Source organism: Protopterus annectens, chromosome 2.part1, assembly GCF_019279795.1.
Source record: "Protopterus annectens isolate FY-2018-M chromosome 2.part1, PAN1.0, whole genome shotgun sequence".
In the NCBI taxonomy this organism is placed as follows: Eukaryota; Metazoa; Chordata; order Ceratodontiformes; family Protopteridae; genus Protopterus; species Protopterus annectens.
The window spans coordinates 741,513,461-741,533,115 of record NC_056729.1 but is presented as its reverse complement, the minus strand read 5'-3'; the positions used below and the strand labels follow the sequence as shown (position 1 = coordinate 741,533,115).

The 19,655-nt window shown below is 37.9% G+C and overlaps 1 protein-coding gene across 6 annotated transcripts in view; it reads right to left on the bottom strand.

The window, feature by feature from the left end:
* ARFIP1 (ADP ribosylation factor interacting protein 1) overlaps positions 1-5,235 on the bottom strand; it is a 1,064,000-nt gene extending 1,058,765 nt beyond the window's left edge. For 5 of the 6 annotated variants that reach the window (XM_044062456.1, XM_044062455.1, XM_044062459.1 and 2 more), the window contains exon 1: positions 5,047-5,234. The gene's annotated coding sequence lies outside the window, so the exon portion shown is untranslated. Of the gene's footprint in view, positions 1-5,046 lie in introns of all 6 variants that reach the window. The other variant, XM_044062461.1, reaches the window with a different exon arrangement.
* Positions 5,236-19,655: the final 14,420 nt, after the last annotated feature.

Here is a 19,655-nt window from a genome sequence, read left to right as displayed (position 1 = left end):
AACTACACCTTAAACAGAAGTAATGTATCACAGAAGCCAGCACTCCCCAGACCAAAATACCAGTAAGAAATTTGCACAGACATATTACTTAATGCACTTGGCCAAATTAAACCAACTTAAATGATATGTCTTAATCTGAGCAATCGACGATTGATGAATATATCAGGCAGACAAGTAGGGCAATGCCGTGTTAGTATATCTCTCTATTATATAATATATACACATACACACACACAAACACACCAGCTAGACAAAAGAACATTGTGCACAGTAAACAAAGGGTCTATATCACCACATCGAATTGTGATAAGTCCGAACGCCCTTTGTTGTTGTTGTCTTTCAGCTTTTCCCGGTTTGGGGGTCGCCACAGCAGAACTCCGGTCCGCTAATGATTGGCAGTAGATTTTCACGAATGCCGAGGTGCCAGCTCGACGTCCAACCTTCAATGAAGGCACACCCATTTACGCATGTCTTTCGAATGCCCACCCAACAGCGGGGAGGACATGCAGACTCCACACAGAAGGCACTCCCCGCACTCCAGCCGAGAATCAAACAGGAGAACCTTTTGCTGTGAGGCAACAATGCAAAACCCTAAACAGCGAACTCTCAGAATAGAGATTTTTTTCCCTGTGGGAAAAAAAAATCTCTGCTCCGTGAAAAAAAATAATCACAACTTTAAAACAAACTTAGGTGGGGGGCTGTGCCCCCACACACCCCCTACTTAAATATACCAACTTCATGACCACACTACAGTGGAGGAAATAGCAAAGCCCCGAAGACAGCCCACCAATTTTTTTTTTGCCTGGGGGGGGATCGATGTTCAGTAATTTTGCGGTTTAGGGCTTTCGGACTTTTCGGTTCAAACAAAGGGCATTCAAACTTATCCCCATTCGATGTGGTGATATGGACCAGTAAACAAAGTCCACTCGGGTGAAGAGACTGCAGCTTTTCAATGTTGCTTTTCAATGTTTGGATACCACAGAAGATTTGAAAAAAGTATAGAATGTTTGCTGATGACAACAGGGAAAATGCACAAGACAATGTAAAAAGGATGAAGATGTATAAAGAATGCAATATTCAAGGAAAGTCTAAAACATGGTAGCTGCAGCTCCACTGGCACAGATGGATAAAGCCCTATGACCCCAGCAACTCAAATTCAATATGCAGCTGGAGCACCAGCTGGAATAGACATGGTGTAGGACAAGAATGACAAGGCTTAGCCTGCTCGTCGGGGATGAAAAATACATGTCCAAGCACACTTTCTGTGGTTGAATCCTTAGTGAAGGCTACAAATCACACAGAAAGGATGCCATTTCTGGGGGGGGGGTGGAAGCAGGATCAGTGATTACATCATAGGTAGGGGTAAATGTCACATGTGGGCATATTCAATGGGATGGCAAGACTTGACACAAAATATGATTTCCTAATGTGTGGATGATGGCTCCAATTCCCCACTTTTCACAACTCTTATTCCAAAGAATGAAGTACAGCTCTCATCCTGGTGAATGGAGAGGTTCAATGGATGTCCAAGAGGGTGAGGCTCAATGATCGGTGACAAGACAAGGCCAAAATATATGACCGCTATGAAGTAACAGCAACAGTCTCTGGGCCAGAAGTATCGTATAATCCAATCATATGTCAGTTTTGTCACAATTCAGCATGAAAGGACAGTGGGACAATGGGTTGGACAGAAGGAGGAATCTTCAGTAGAAAATGATAAATTATTCTTTTTGCCGACAATTAATACCCAATCTACAGTACTGAGGGCATTTCTAGAAATAACATGTTCAAAAAGACCAAGAAGGAAGCAGTTTTGGTTTATGTAAATGTTTTAGCCCTCAGCTAAGTTTGTGCTGGTCAGGGAGTGGCAACAGTGGCCAATACCGTTAGGGGTGTAGTATGCTGTCTGATGACTGCCATCAGATGACAATATGTTACCTACATTCAGACACATGCAATACATTACAATATTAATAAAAAAATACATAATTAAAATAACTACAGTAATTACATTGAATTACTCAGAGTGCATTTAATTGCTTCCACTTGAAGTAGATTATTAATAAAAAAAATAAAAAAATAAACGCAAAAGTAATCACCCATGCAATGAAAGTATATGCACTATTAGTTTTCCTAAATAATAATTAAAAAAGCAAGTTCATTCAAACCGTCTGCTCATCATTAACAAAAGCACTATACTCACTGAGAGAGAGTAACCAGACACACTCCTAACAAAACAACGAAGTGGAACAAAGTAATGCAAGCAACACTGTGTTACAAAACTCTTGCCATTAGTTTTACTAGTGTGCTGAAAATAAACAGTAAAAGATGGGGGGGCTTTTGTTATATAATTATTTACTTTTCAATGGCTACAGAGCACTTCTGGTTTCTCTTTTTAGTGAATAACAAGCACTACATATACGATGAGTGACACAGGACTTAGTTGCTGGTGGGTGTCGGGTGGATTCATTTCTTTCCAATTGGAAGAATATAAATAATTTTTCAATAACTGCCAAGCACTCCCAGTGCTTTGCTGTTTGGTAAGGTATCATCCATGGTAATTGCATATCTGGCTATATGTTGAGTGGGATGGAAACCAGGTGCTATCACTTATATCAATCATATCCTTGCTGCTGAATCTTCTGTGGAGTACACTACATTAGCTGCTCTGCTCAGGAAAGCCTTGGCTATGTGGACAAAGAACCACTTTTCTTTTCTCTGTATACTTAAGTGCTTGGCAAAACTCAAAGCAACGTTTCTAGTGTTCGAACTTCACATTTTTACTGTACTCTTACTCAGAGTCATCAGAGGGTCATCCTCAATTTACATGCATTTATATCAGTACATCAACACAGATGCTATACTGTGGTTAATGTTTTTATTATTAAAAAACATTGCTTAATAAAGGAATTAGTGGGGGGGGGGATCAATCAAATGCTGATGGTGCATGTTTGTCCAATTACTCTGAACATTCATCTGTCAGTTGTGCCATTGCTAGCTTAATGAGATATGTAGAGATTTGGGGTTACTGCATATCTTGGGGTTAATATATTCATATACAACTGTCATTTCAAAAGAGGGCAGCAACGATGTTGAACAGACTTCACAGCTTTAGCCTTAGTAAATAAGAACTGAAAAAAAAACTTAAAGGGGGTGCAATCACAGTAATATTTAAAAGCTGTCCCCGATTTAGACCCCTGTCCTTCTCCCACCGTCTTTTTTTTTTGTCCTAGATTTTTGAGGGAAAAAATGCTGAGACCGATGCTGCCCAAAGGCTGGTGTATAACTGGGAAAAAAAGTATTTTCAAAAACTACATGGTCAAAATTAGTAACGGGAATACAGGAATCCATAAACTAAGCTAAATTATAAAATGTGAGAAAATAAGATGCTGGTTACATAAAATACACATCTTGCCCAAGAAGCATAAAGGAAACAAGAGCCACACGGTTCTTATCTGCCTCCAAAAGCTGTGCTTCCTAGTAATTGCCTTTTAACTGGATCTAAACATTTTTTAATCACACTTCTCACTTACTGGTCTACACCCACAAAACTGTAGTACATTTCTTTTTTTTTCAAAACAGGTTTATTGTTTTAACATATAAGAGAAATATCATAACAATTTTATAAAGTAATTAAAAATAGGTATTACTGTAGTACATTTCTGTCGTAAATCAGGACCTGCCTTCCGAAAGACCGATTCCTCTCGGGGCAGCAGCCACTGCACTAAAAAAATAATAAGCACAGTTCAGCAATGGCTTACAACTATAACAGAATAATAATATTCTGTTTAGACTTCCTTAGCTACTGGCTCCTGCAGCCATCTAAGCATACAAGTCGACTAACATACTTAGCAAACACAGTATCAGTGTAGTTCAAGTTCTCTTCTAATTCATGACATGCTCTTCAATTTGCCCCTTTAATTTCAGCGTTAACAAAGTACTGCAGAGGTTAGAAACAACAGAGTGACTGACACTTTATAAGCAGAAATTCGCTTTTTTGCAAAGCAGGGCAGCACCAGTTTACATTCATAACAAAAGCTAAACACTCTGAAATAGCTCCCAGCCCAAAGGAGGACACGTATAAAGGAAAATAAGTAAAGTAAAATTCAACAGGTTCCATGAGCAAATGGGCACACCAACGTGAAAGTATGTGCCGGTAGATGAATTTCTATTAGCAGCACACCACCGCCGCTTACTAGGTCTTAACAAGCGTTTTTGCCTAAAATAATTACAGAGCATTTTAAAAGTTGGAAACGTTACTTCAACATAAGAAAGTTAAAGAAAAGGTTATGTGCAACTGGTGATCGGCAACCACTTCAAAATATTATATATAATTCATAGTAGTTATTTTCCTAAGCCAGTATTTTGTTGTTCCTGAAATACACGAACCCACTCCTCACCACATGCGCATTTTTTTTCAGGGACACTTCCCCTTTAAAGTCAGTAAAGGAAGCACTCGCCCCTTTACTGTCATTTGTGGACACGTACACGGTAGTAGTATGCAAGTACTACATAGGCCCACTTCCACTCAGATTGCCAAAGTAAGCGTCTGCTGACCTTTCCCCTTACGAACATTCGTGTCGTGGATAGAATGGCACGATTAAGACCAACCAACTGAGCCCAGCACATATTAACAGCCTTCACCCACACCTACTGTTGGAAATAAAAGGTAATGAAACAGCATCGCAGGCTTGGTATTACAATACATGACCAGGGTACATTCGTGAGCACCAACAGGCTGCTGTTTCCCCATGACTACCACACAAATATACTTGTGCAGGAAAGCTGATGCCCAGGTGCTCGCCACTGAATCACCTTCCTCTGTCTTTACAGTATACCCATTTCCCCACTGTCATCTACATAGACGATGCGCTCCTGGTGTAGTACGCTCAAGTCAAGTGCAAAAAGTCAAACTGCAAAGTACAATTTTTACCAAAGAAGCAAAAAGTTCAAGGTGCACATATTTTTTTTTCCCACAGCTGTCACTTGACTGTCCTGCGGGACTTCGTAAAACAGCTGACAACTTCTTGATTTTAATGCTCTTACCTGTTACCCAGAATAACTGCCTAAAATGCGCTGTTATCTGCTCATTTATGACTTTGTCTGGAATTAATCAAATGAGTTCGAACGTCTGGCCATAAAGTCCAATACAGTGCACAACAGTTACGGCAAAACTATGCTTTCATTGAAGTTCCAGACCCGGAAGTAACAACTATTCCAAATACGCAGCGGGTGGGGGGAGCAACTACAGACGTCCCCCTGCGTTCAGCCGAGGCTAACAACATCCGGGGATTTTCTTTCTTCCAGACGGAGCCAATACAAATCAAGGCAAAAGGCATGAAAAATTAAACGTGGAAATTAGGTAGTGGCTGAAACAATATTTATAGGAGTGCTCTCTCAGGCTTATGAGTTGTTTGGTACTTTTGAATGTGTAAAGTTGAGAAATATTTGTAATGTGAGCTGTCGTATGTTAGAGTGAATAGTACAAAAATACACCGAATGTTTATTAGTGTTTGGTCACTTGTAGTACAAGAAGGTAAACGTTATTGAATTAGTCGTTTGAAAGACCACCGGAAGATGTCTGCCTGTCTCAACAGCTATTGTTTAGTATAATCATGTAGTGTTGAATGAAATGCATTTTGTTGTGTGTAATTTATTAAGGATAAGAGGTTACGAGTGCATTGTGTAAGCTGCTGGCGGGTATTTTCCATGTATAGTCTTTGAAGTTTAGCAGGAAGTTGAATAAGTGGTGTCATGATCATCGTCATTTTGATTGAAAATAAGGCTAAAGATCTGCATTTAGTATTTTAGTAAGCGAATAAGAATGCATTTTTGCAAAGAACAAGATATTTGGAGTTGCAGTAAAATTGCATAAATAACATTAGTGTTACCGGTTAAGTCCCACTGGGTAGGAGTCCATTTTCAGCGGGGGCCTGGGGAGAAAAGCTCCAAAGTATTACAAAAATTTAGTTTTACAGCCTTTAATACGAATTAAGGTAATGTCCAAGTGTAGTACCTCACACTCAGTTCTGCGCAGCTTTGGGTGTGACGTACATGATTGGCAGCGGAAAGTAGAATATGAGTGACAGTCACTGCAGGTTACCGTTTCAATAACAAAAATTCGTCACTGCGCTGGGCAAGTAAACGTGTCCGCACGAACGAGACATAAAAGCAGTAAAAAGCGCAGCCAGGGTAGTAGCCACCTTACAGAATTTCACTTTTTGGCAACATGAAAGCTTATTCTTGTCGCATTTGTGCTCCATATCCCGTTTCACATTTAGGTGTTTCAAAACTTAGCAAACATATTTTAACTAAAAGTCTAAAGGCATTCGCAAAATTTTATTTTCATATACTCTTCAGAAACGGGGGCAGTAATATGTTTTTGTAACTCTAAATATTATAGCAAAAGACTTGCAAGTTAAAGATAAGACGCGTTATAACTGCACAGCCGCTATTAATTTGTGAACGTTAGGGGCAACGGTCCATTACCCAAACACCATGTAACTTGGCTAAAATAAAACAAAACACGTTATGCATCTAAAAATATAAACACACGTACATTTCCTGTAATATTGCCAATTTACCATCCGAACCTGTCCATGTTTTTATGTTATATGCTTTTTTAACACTGAAATCACCCGCAGATTTGTGCATTAAATCAAAACTTCTTTTGTACTTCACGGCTGATATTAAACCCCTGCAAAGAAGGGTTAGGATGGTGGGCTTCTTCAGCCCTCTTAATTCCGCCTCCTCCACTTAATAAAGTATAACCAATTTTGCAGACCACTGTATATATTATGACAATAACCTTTTTTTAACTATTACAAATTAAAAAAACGTTAACATAAGAGTCAGTTGGGAATGACAGCTTTTGCAACAAGAAAATGACAACCAAGTTAATAAACTCACAGGCTGTTCTTCTCAGCACCTGCAAATGTACCCAGTAATTATACTTGTGCAATTCGTACAATTCTGTAACATTCAGAAGTAAAGTTGAACAAAAACTGAATAAAATTACAAGCTTAGATGTCAATAAGGTGCTACAAAAACTAAAAGAATGGGTGAAGTATCGATACGATTGTTCTGCATGTTTGACTAAACGTAACGGTATGACAGGAGCAAAATAAATATTCATGCAGGCTTGGGCTGGAGGTGTGTTCGGGGCGGAATTTGCTACTGCGCATCCTGCAAGGTACTACACTTGGAGATTACCCGAAGGCAACACGAAAATGACAACCAAGTTAATAAACTCAGTACCCGCAATGTACCCAGTAATTATACTTCTGCAATTCGTACAATTCTGTAACATTCAGAAGTAAAGTTGAACTGAGTAAAATTACAAGCCTTGATGTTAATAAGGTGCTACAAAAGCTAAAAGAATGGGTGAAGTAATGGTACGATTGTTCTGCATGTTTGACTAAAAGTAACTGTATGACAGGAGCAAAATAAATATGCATGCAGGCTTGGGCTGGAGGTGTGCTCGGGGTGGGATTTGCTACTGCGCATCCTGCGAGGTACTACACTTGGAGATTACCCGAAGTAAATACAGTCTAAATAATTAAGCCAAATTAGAAAAAAATATACAATTAAGAATAGATATAACTGATAACGATTTATTAGTTAAAGGCTTGTGGCATTTTTAGAGAGCATGCCAAGGGAAATACATTGATAAGTAAGGAAGCGGGTGAAGAAGATTAAGATGATGTAGGGTATGCATTTGTTTCTGTTTTGGGGTATAGTTTATCGGGTCTGTATTACCTTATTGAAAGCTGATTAATGGGCCGTTTTTTGGGAGTTTGCCATCTCTTCCACTGTGGTGCGATCTCGGAGTTGGTATGTTTAAGACACCCCCCCCCTGTTGTATTTTCCCTTTTTTTTTTTTTTTTTTTTTTTTTTTTGGTAGAACATTTCCCTTGGGGGGGGGGTCACTATTCCATGTCTTTGCTATTTAGTGTGTTCGATGTTTCGGGGTTGTTTATCTTCTGTAATCTGCAGTGATTGAAAACTGGCAGAATGATTCTTGAAAGGTAGGTATATCCAGCCAAAAACAAATCTAGCATCTGCCTACATTGTACGCAATTACCTTTACTCAGACTTTCATAAAATTATTGCACATTGTTTATAATCATGATCAAACATTTATCAAATTTAATCAGAAACTGTCGTTAAAGTGGTGCTGGACAAGGATGCCTATTTTCATATAGTTACAGTGAAGGGAGTTTATCTCCGTGCATGTCAAGTATACCACTGTTTGTGGCTAATACTTTATTGGCATTTACCAATAAAGAGACTTTCTTTAAGAAGCTTAGAATAACATTTAAAACGTTTAATATTTCTGGACTGAATTTTAATTGTAATAAATCATTATGTAAAATTATGACCGCAAAAACGTTTTCAAAGAAAAATTATAATCGAGATTGAAAAAATTAGGAGTAGCACTAACATCAACTCTAGAAAACAAATAGTAGAAATAAACATACATAAAGTAATAAAATGAATTGATCAAATAGACAGAAGGAATCGTGTCACAACTGTCCCCAATTTTGAATCAAATTTTAGTTTTCGTTCTCTATCCATCCAAAAGCTGGTGACGTTTGGAGAAATGGTGGTGATAATGGTGATAAAGTTTATGTTTGGTGAATTAATAAAAGTCTCTCTTAATTCAGTGTCTTATTCTGTCAATTTATTGTATTTATTTGACATTTATTTACTGGGATAGTCTGACTGGGTTACATAACCCATTTTCAGTGGGGCCCAGGGAGAAAAGCTCCACATTTATGATATTGATGCACATTATAAAATGTTTTTTTTTGTTTTGTTTTGTTTTTTTTTTGAACTTAGTTACTTGTACAATACTAAAAATGTGTCATACTAAAACATATAAAGTTTACATGCATTGAATGCGTCAAACTAAACATTTGGAGTTTACGTACATACACAAATAAGAGTGGGCTTGTACAGGTAAAAGTATAGTTTACAAACTGTTACAGATGTTATTAGTAGATTAGTGTTCGAGTAGTGGAAGTTAGTGTATTATGCGAAGCTAGTATTGAGGTGTATGGTAGGGTTTAGCCTGGAGTTGGGCATGAGCACAGCCATGATTTGTTTGTGTTCTTTTAAGGCAGTTTTAAATTAGGGTAATATTTGGTGGGAAGGAGTTCCATAACTTTGAGATGAAGTACAAGTGTAGAGATTTTCCATGAGTTTTTCGAAGTGGTATAGATTTCAAGTAGGTTGTTGTCATTGGATCTGAGAGGTCTGCTGGGTTTGTGTTTGACCAAGTTTGCAAGGGCAGGACAGGAAGTAGGTTTACAGATTAGGTTATGCATTTTACTGAATGTGTATGTTAGTTGGTTTGAAAGTTTTAGCCATTTTAGTTCATCTAGTGGTTGTGCGGTAGTTGGAGTTTGTTGCAAACGTTGCTCTTTTGTTGTAACGTTCCAATTTCGTTTTGGAGGAGTTTTGTAGATTGGTTAGTATACAAGAACCGTAGAATAGGGGTGGGAGGAGGAAGGTTTTTGCCAGTGTGGGCCTGGTTGGAGTGGAATTATTTCTATAAAGTATTCCTAGTTTATATGCGTCTTATTTGTTTTGTTCGATATGAAGGTCAAAGTTAATTTTGCTGTTGATAATTACACCTAGTAGTTTGGGTTCTTGTCAACATCCCATGTTAGCAGCAGTAATACTTTACTTTAAAAAGTGTCCTGACTGGCCCTGATTATTTTTGGATTTACATTTGAAGACAGAATATTACTGATTAAAATTATAATAATCTTTTATTTTATTTAAATAGCTTTAACTCACCTAAAGCACAGAAAAAGAAAATAGAATAATAACCATCTGGTGGATACAAGAATAGTTTGCAAAACCTATTATAACATAGAGTAATGGAGGTCTTGAATTTTTGGATATTGAAAGCTGTGTTATAGCTTCGAATTTTATAACTTTTTTTCTGTACTGGCTGAAAAGTGAATGTGAGGCAAATTGTAAAACAGTGCATTTTATAGTTTCATAGGTAGGTACTAGGCTATCGGCGCTGGAGCCTATATAAGCCCAGCCAAAAAGGTATCCTGGCTTTTGCCACCCAAGAAAATTATTTGCCTGTGCCACTGTCGAGCAGAGCCACAGAGTTGATCCCCGGGGTGAATTTCCTATTTCCCATCCAATCATCAAGATTTTTCTTGAAGAGTGCTAATGAGGAGCTTTGTTTGATATAGATAGGTAGTTTATAGCTGTGTAATAATAAATCTAAAGTAAGGGTTAAATGAATATTCAACAAGGCTTGTTTATTAATATCAAATTGTTTTCAGTGTAATATAATCAATTTAACTCCTTGTCTACAGAAATACACTAAAGAGCATTAAAAACATGTGCATATGCATTCTTAGAAAGATGGTTGTTCGTATATTTCTGCTACAAGTGAATGTAAGTTTATTAGAGACCGCAAATGCAAACATTATATTTCAGAGAAAGTAAATTCTTATCTTGGTGTAATGGTGTAGGAGTAAATGCTGAAACTATTTAGAAAAATTGATGACTATAATATAGAGTAGAATACATTCATAAGTGAACTCTGTTTCAAAATCCACCTTGAAAGAATACCTCAAATTTAGAGTAGATCAATGGAAGAGCTTTTCCAGGCAGTAGTAATTGCTATCACACAACACATAATCTGTCATATGCTGAAAGATCAGGTTAACCAAACTGCAAAAACCTCTGAAAAGTAATGGCATTAAACACTCTAGTATTAGGAGATCTACAGTTTTAGATGCCAAGCCCGTAAGCCAGACCTCTTCCCAAACAAATATTCTAGTCATAGGAGACTCCATTGTAAGACGTACCAGGTGTGAGCCTAGCATAGAGCAGAGTTCCATCTTCTTAAGTGATAATGATGCAATCTAAATAAAAAAAAATACTTCCGTAATTTGCTTAGCTTTTGATGATATTTGAAGGGGATACAATATTTTGTTAGCCTGGGAGGACATGATTAGCAGAGGAATTCTTCACCTGTTCCCTCTAGGTTTTTGAATATTGGCCAAGACTTTCTCCACCCCATAATGACTTTAACTAGATGTACCTACCAACACAATCGTATGAGTAAAGGATAATATAAAGGTGTCAGTGATCTGAAGGTGTTACTGATCAATGCTAGGAGCCTAAAAAAAAAGTCCTGCAAGTCTTCATTATCATGTGGGGCATACAGATCTGCATAGTGAATGAGACATGGCTTAAATTGGTAGAGAGTATTCAAGCTATGCAAGGCAATAATGCCTTCCACATATTTAGATCAGCTACTGTGCGGGAGGGGAAAAAGGTGGAAGTATCCCATTAAAGCCAGTTATAGAACTTCCTCAATGACCAAATAGCCACTGCACCTACTTACAAGAACTGGAGTCATTCTGCATTAGACTCGGTATCATTTTCCTTGGTGATTTTTTACTGTCCAACTGTAAATCAGGAAACCTATAACATCACTAGTGCGTAAGCACACAGGTTTATAGACATTAATTCAAATGCTGTATAACAACGAGTACCCCCTGGGGAAACAAAATATGGGTGGATTGTACTCCACTTCTTGAATGTCATATTCATTGGTCAGATTATACAACTGTTTCCCTTGTAATAAAACAAACCTGAGATCCCAACATTGCTGGAATGTTTAGAAATGTCTCTAAGGCAAACTTGCTACTTCTAAGTGATATCTCACTCCCCACCCCCATCGGAACAATTACATTAACAAGCTTTGTAATAAAAGAAAGAGAATTTTAGCCAAAAATCAGAAGAGTAACTTGCAGCAGGCTAGCTCTATTATCATTAAAATAAATGCACAGCTCAAGAGTTTAAATAAAAATACCACAGCCAAGAAAAGGAAACTATTAAACCTTCTTTAGCTACGTTTGCAGCCTCAGTAGCACTACAAAACAATGTGCTGAGTTGATTGTGAACAATACTCCCTACACTAAAGCTGCAAGCTATTCGCTGATAAATTCTCCAGCTTCACCCCTCTTTCATCCCCCTATTATCTCACAATAAATTCCAGCAACCAACACCCCTTCTTTCATTCAGGACCTAGTCTTGAAACCACTGTTAAAGGCTAGGTATTGCATCAGTGGGCCAGCGTATATCTTAAACTGTGTTTCATGCTTTTTTTTTTCAATAATCATTTTTATTGTTTTGCCAAACCATTCTACATTTCACACACTATTTACATTATGTACAGTATTGCTTCCAATGTTTTAGTTCCATTTTGAATTTCCCTATAATACATTAAGAATAAATATCATTTTAACCAAGTACAGGAAAATAAAATCACAAAAAATTTAACATAAAAGCATCTACAATAGACAATTATAAACCAACTCGAGCCAATAATTTGTATTATTTCTACATTTTCTATCTAAACCAAGAATGTGTTGGTACACATACAGAATGTCCTGACGAAAAGTGGATAGGAACCGCTACGCCAAAATAATATTAAAGATTTGTTCCCAAATTTTTATGCTGTTTATACTTTTCTTATTATTTCTAATTAACAATTTGTGCGCTAATATATGCTTAATCGCTAACCGCCTGAAATTTTGCCACGACACCTGTGCTGGGTTCAACCAATTTGTGGCTATATATAATTTCATTAGTAAACTAATATTCATAATTACAATCTTTTGTTTTGTCCAAATTCTCCGGTGGAATATGTAGAATCAGAAATTCCCAGGAGAGTGTTGAGTTTTGGTAACCCATTTTTTGTAGTTGTAACTTTAAAGAATTCCATAATTTATAAATGCACTTGCAACTCCAGAACATGTGTAACAGGTCTGCTGTCTGAGCTACACACTGTGGACATTCAGGTGACTTTTTTGAATCAAATTTATGAAGTGTTAGATGGGTATAATATGCATTGTTAAATATCATCAATTGAGTAAAGACCAGTTTTTGAAGTGATACGGATTTTAATGTTAAGTTAAAAGCCTCTACTATTTTACTGTCATCTAGGGATGGCAATTTCTCTCTCCAGTATTTGGATAACAGAATATGACTATTATATTTTCTCTCTTTTGCCATTTTATACGCTGAGGATATATATTTTCTATCTTGTTGCAATGTTTCCCACAGATGACCTGAAATAACTAGTTCCTCTTTTTTTATTTCAGAACTGGTAAAATAATTTATGGCCAAATCTTTTAACTGCCTCATTATAATTAAATAAGAGATGGGAAGATTCATCTCTTTTAAGATGTCATGTACCGCTACTCCTAGGAAGGTTAATTCCTTAATAAATGGATATTTCTTTAAGTCTATCAGTTGATTACCAATAGTTATATTAGGATTTCCATCAAACGGTTGAAACATCATCATATATTTTAAAAGGTTCAAGGAGGCAAACAGAGTTTGAGTCGCCATTGCCCATACCTTGATGTGCTCCATTAACTCATATTTACTCAATGTTTTTATATTCAAAAATGGTACAGCTTTAACATTAATTCCCTTCCCTTTTATATGTTTATAATTTAGCAGTAACCATTTAGGTATCCATTTTCTATTTTCACTATCCAAGTAAGACACCCTTAAAATCCTATTGGCCTGAATCACTGTATAATACATCTAAAAATCCAGTAAATCCACCCCCCCCCCTCGTTTTAGGAGCCATCAGTTTCTCATAGGATATTCTCGTTTTTCTGGGTTCCCACAGAAATTTCCCCAGTCCTATCTGAAATTGCTTAAAAAAGGATTTCGTGATTTTAAATTGTGCTGCGCTAAAAATATATAGCATTCTGGGGAGAACGTTCATTTTTATTATCGCTGCTCTTGCCATCATCGGTAGCTTCAACTTACTCCATCTTTTCAAATCCATTGTTATTCGGTCTCCAGTTGCCTTAATATTGTTGATAAAAAATTCTCTATTTTCAGTTGAAAAGTCAATCCCCAAATATTTTATTCTTTCTTCTGTCCTTACTCATCCTATCAATGGTAGCATTGAAAAAGGTGTAGGTGTCTTTAGAGGGAATATTTTGGTTTTTTTAAAATTGTGTTTCATACTTTTTATCTACACCCCCAACAATGTTGTTCATCCTCAGCCTCTACACAAAAGTGACTAGAGGGCAGCAATGGGCATACTCCTGTACTAAGGAGGGCCATCCACTGACCTAGGTAATTACTGAGCCATAAGTTTGATCAGTCTCATTGATAAAGTTATTGAAAAACTTACCCTGAAATTAATAAGGGCAGAGGAAACCTCCAAACACTGGTTCCATTCTGATTTGGGTTTGTCAAAATCCGGTCTTGTTTACTCAGTCTAGCAGACTTCTTTGAAAATGTCACCAAAGCAATAGACGGAAGTAAGTCTGCACACCACCTACCTAGACTAGGCCAAAGCTTTTGACAAAGTACTTCACACAGGCACTGTGGAGAAGTTTACCCAACGAGGAAGAAAGTAGATTGCTAACAGGTTCACAGAAAGGACTTAAGCTCAAGATAGGGGAAGCTACCACCACAGAAATACAAGTCACTGGCTGACCAACTTTGTAGATGACAAGTTAGGAGCAGTCATTGAATCCCCATTTTGCAGGGTGGTTTGTCCTAAACAAATAACTGGTGCCAGAGACATGCAAGGGGATTCAGTAAAGCTTACACATTCATTTTTACCATGTGTGCGTCATGGCGTGATGCATACACATGCTCAAAAACTTTTAGATTCACTAAACTCTGTGTAGTGGCCCACACAATATAGTAAGTTTTGTGGCATGCAAATTACAGCACGAGTAGTTAAATTTCTTGCTAATGAAACAAATCAGCACAGTGGAGCGATTTTTAACAATTTCTAAAGTAACCCTGTAAACTCCCATGTCCGTGTTGCCCATGTATTCCAAACCTTTCTGAACACAGCCAAAGAAAGAAGTCTACACGGAAACAAAAACAAGTAAAAGCTCTTATTTGTGCAGGACTGCTCTTAACATGTGACATCACACATATTCTGACTTAATTACACATGAATGCTAGAAAATTAGTGTGACAATCATAATGCTTTTTTAAGTGCCATGACATAAATGCAGCTTCACTCCCAAATGAAGAATATACTTGTAAGGCTGCTAAAATGTGTAAACCTCCATGAAACAGAGTATTGTACTGTAATCTATGCATATGCAGGCTGTAGCTTATGGATTACAGTATACCTCTGTTACAGGATTGGGCTTCCGTACACAATTATTAACCATGTAGATTCCAGGCTGCCAGCATGGTGAAGATGCAAATGAGGTCAAAAACTCATTAGAATTTTTTAATCTGAAGAAGAGTAACCATATAGGGATGGTTACTTCATGTAGGCACTTCCACAGTCTTCATGTTGAATGCGTGGCAACAATGAATGCTGACACCAGGGGTGTGTGTCAGATTACACTGGTAGAGGGGAACATGTAGGGCTGTGAAGGGTGAAAGTGCATGTAAGTAGTGCACCATTACTAAATTCTGTGTCATTCTCTTGTTAAAATATATCGGAGCTGTCTGCATTAATTTAAAAATGCATTTTTTAATTTTCATCCTTGTTTGTACAATACAGCAGTTAACGCAACCACGAGAAACAGAGTAATGAATGGCAGGTTTCTGTGCTTTGTAACTGTTCCTGTAGCAGCATATGTATGTGTTAGGGCTGGAATGTACATGGTCCTGGGTTCGACTCCAGGGTGTGGAACCTTTCCTTCACTTTTTATGGTCCATGTTTGCGCAATATCTCAAGAATGGCGATTTTTGCCTTTGCTTAACTTATTTATGAGAAGGTGCGCTGAGGTGCACATAGAGCACTAATGAGCAAGTAACGGGTATTTTAATAGATGCTATCTATAGCATAAACAAGTGAATTGTTTAATTAAATAATCCAATACAGTGCAGCACATCTTTTTTTCCCCCATAGTTCTGAAGAGAGTGCCAGCAATATGCAACTGTTTTACATTGTAGCACACTATCCTGAAGTACTGGGTGCCATAGATTACAGTCATGTACATATTAAGGCACCATCTGGTAAGCAGGATAGAAGCTGCCTTAACTACAAGGGAAAACACTCCATTAACTACAAAGTCATGTGTAATGTCCAGGGAATTGTCTTGAAAGTGTGTGCTGGCAGTTATCATGACTCCCATCTCTGGCATACATCACAGCTGTACCAGATGTTTGCTAGGGTGACATCCCACAGGGCTGTTTGCTGGGGGATGCTGGCTATGCCCTGGAACTGTGACAGATGACACCCACCAGAAAAGCACCCACACCCACGGAAGAATGCCATAATGAGGCACACACTCAAACTAGAAACATCATAGAGCGTGTGTTTGGGCTTCTGAAGTTACAGTTACAGTGCCTAGCTATATCTGTTGGAGCCCTGCAGTATAATTCATGCACCTGTACACAAATATTTACAGTATGTACTATGCTCCACAGTCTGAACCTGTGGCAACGGCTGTAGCAGGATCAGCAAGGGGAAGGGCTATACATCCCCCACCAACACCTAGATCATCATTGACAGAGGAGGACTCTGAGGAGGAATCCCCCTCTGCTGTCCCTGTAACCAGACATAGGCATGCTCAGTATGCTCTTGCTTTGGTTAAGAGACGATGCACAAGACATTCACTGACCACCTAGGGACCTAATACCTTTGTCTTTCTCACATACATAAAGTAAAATTGATGCCAAAAAACTCCTACAACCTTTACCTCCCCATGTATTGTCTGTGTACTGCTTGCATCAGTCAGCCCTGTACTAAAGGTGTGTCAACTGCTGCATTTGTAAGGTAAGTCCTGAACCTAGAGTGTTTTATTTAATAATATTATGGCATAACTTTATATCTCATAACTTGGTAGAGCAAGAAGATATAGTGCATGATTTGTACAGAAATTACCTTAACACGTCACACCAGACATTGTATTAGTTGTATTTGTCCCATAGTAATTAGTAGGCCTCAGGCATGAAAGATTGATACATTCATGCCAGTGAAGAATTTTGATGTTCCCTGCATGGCCTCAGTTTAGCACCATATCTTAGTACTGGTAAATCATTGAAGACAGAAGTTATAAAGTGATGTTACACACTGCAGTTTCAAACTTGTTTGTGTCATAACATTAACTGAGCCTTGTTCCCCCTCCCAAAATAGATGAGAACCCTTGTTCCTGCCCTGCTGTATCAGTAACTCAGCTGTGCTACCCCTAAAAGAACAGTATATGTGTGTTTGTGCCTGTGCCCTGGCCCAGCAATCAAGGATCCTCAATCCTCACCACTAACACCAGTGAGGGGCATCCATATAGGGAAAGGATAGTAAATACACACACAGTAAAATGCAATTTCCCTTAAGAGCACACACAGATCATTCATTCTGGGGGTGGTTTCTCCCTTTCTCTCCAGATCTCCAGTAAGACTCCCCACTAGCACAGGTATAGGGTCCAGATATCAGCCTAGTGAGCAAGCTAAAACCACCAGCACCCTCAATGTCCAACCAGTGCTTCATGTCCCTGCCCAAGTAGTTAACACACACACTTTGAGATAAAGAGTTATATACAACCACACAGACACTCGTGAGGAAGGCTGCCACATGTTCTCCAGATGTACCCCTTTTCTGCCCAGTCTAAAAGGTAGTGCCAGCTGCCATCACCCACTAATATCAGCTACTCAAAGGCCCTTCTGAATGGGTGTCCAGTTATTACTGTGCAATATTATTATCATCCAAATGGTAAGTGTGACTGGACAGTCAAGGCTTATTAGAGTGACTTGGTACAGTATCGCTGTGTGTGTATATATATATATATATATATATATATATATATATATATATACACACACACACAATGTACTCATGCTTAAAATATCTGTACACAAAACAGCCACAGTTGAAAGGTTTAAAAATATTTAATAATAAAAATACAAGACAATACTTCTTACTACACAGTGCTCATCAAGAGTTCAGAGATAACAGAGAAATACTTAAAAATAATACCGTAGAAAAGTTCTGATATTACAGAAAAACAGCATAATCTTCCTAATTCCTAGCTATTTCTAAGAGAAAACATAGTTCTAAATAACTTGCATCTAGAGCAAGACAGTGCTGGTGATGTTGGATGTTCTCAAGACAGAATGCTCAGAGCTCTCTGATTCTGTCTCTTTAAATTGATAACGCAGAACTGCTTCACATGACATCATTCTTAACACTTCTCTGGTGTTCCAAGGCTAACAAAGTACATTTACATTCTTTACACTTGGTCAGAAACCTGAGCAGTAAATGACATTTATACATGCAAGTTCTAGCCATCAACTCTTTTCTTAAAACAATAGGCAGGATGCCTCCCTCTAGACATATTGGCTCTGAATTTTGACATCAAAGAATTGACTTATCAGCTTTGTTACAGAAGAGTGCACTGTTGTTACATTTTTGCAGTTCAATATCCAAGACAGTTTTTTCTCATTTAAGAGAACAACGCTGTGGCTTACATTTAGTATTTACAAATGGCATAATTATCTGGCTGGGCTGGCAGCCTTCACCTATCTTCACAGTGACATGCAGCCTGGACTTCATTTGTTGGTAAATGGATATATTATTCCTAGTTAATATCCTCTCACATGTTAAGGTCAGTGATATAGAATAGTTTACTCACTGCATGTATTAGATAATTGATAAATGATCAAGAAGCACAGATGGTTAACATGGAGCTGTGTATTTGTAAGCATAATTATGTAAAGTTGTATGATCACTAACTGCTCTGTATCCAGATATAATAAAGACAATTAAATGTACAAATCACAGCTAATGGTTTGTTTGCAATGTACATTCTGATGCAGTTGGTTGTGTTTGTGGAATGACTTTCTATTTTGTTGATGCAAAGCTGTTTGTGTGGCCAAGAGGACTAAGGCATCCCCCATATTTTCTGAAGCTGTATTGGTGTGAGGGTTCAAATCCTAACAGATGTATAAAGTTGTGATTTGTAGTATCAAGTTTTATTGTGATTGTAGAGATTTTGTGCATGTGTTCCTTAGTTTTAGTATCTTTTTCTGTTTGTCTTTTTTTAAATTCCAGTTTTACTCACTGTGCCATGTCCCAAACAAGTTTGGCTAAGCATATCTTGTTTGTGCGATGCGAAACATTGCAAAAGCAGGGGACAACCAGACTTCCTAAAAAGCAGACACCCAAAAATAGAAAATGGATAAATTCAATTAATGCTCTTGGCCATCACAAAAATAAGGCCTGGACTACAGATGGGACCGGGGTATATTAGCAAGCATCAGCAATGCGCCTCATGTTTGCAGAGTGCTTCCCTGTGTGCAAATAAGCTTATTTCACGTGTGTACACTTTAACCAGCATGCAAATGCAAGGCTTGTTGTGCTATGGAATTGTATATATTTTATCGTTGCAGTTTATTGTCCAGTTCATTTGTATGACATAAAACTACATGTGAAGACATTGCAAACTAAGGGCACAATATAATTAATGTAATACAATAATGTATATGTAACGTAATGGGCAGGATACACGAAGCCTCCATGTAAAAGATACAAGGCTTACACGGAGGCTGCAGTTAAATGGTGTGCCGCATATGCAAGAGGGCATGTTGAATCACACCTAAGGCTAACACGGTCCGTGGAAGACAGTAAGGGGTGTGTCCGTAGGCCGAGCCCTGCAAGTAAACAC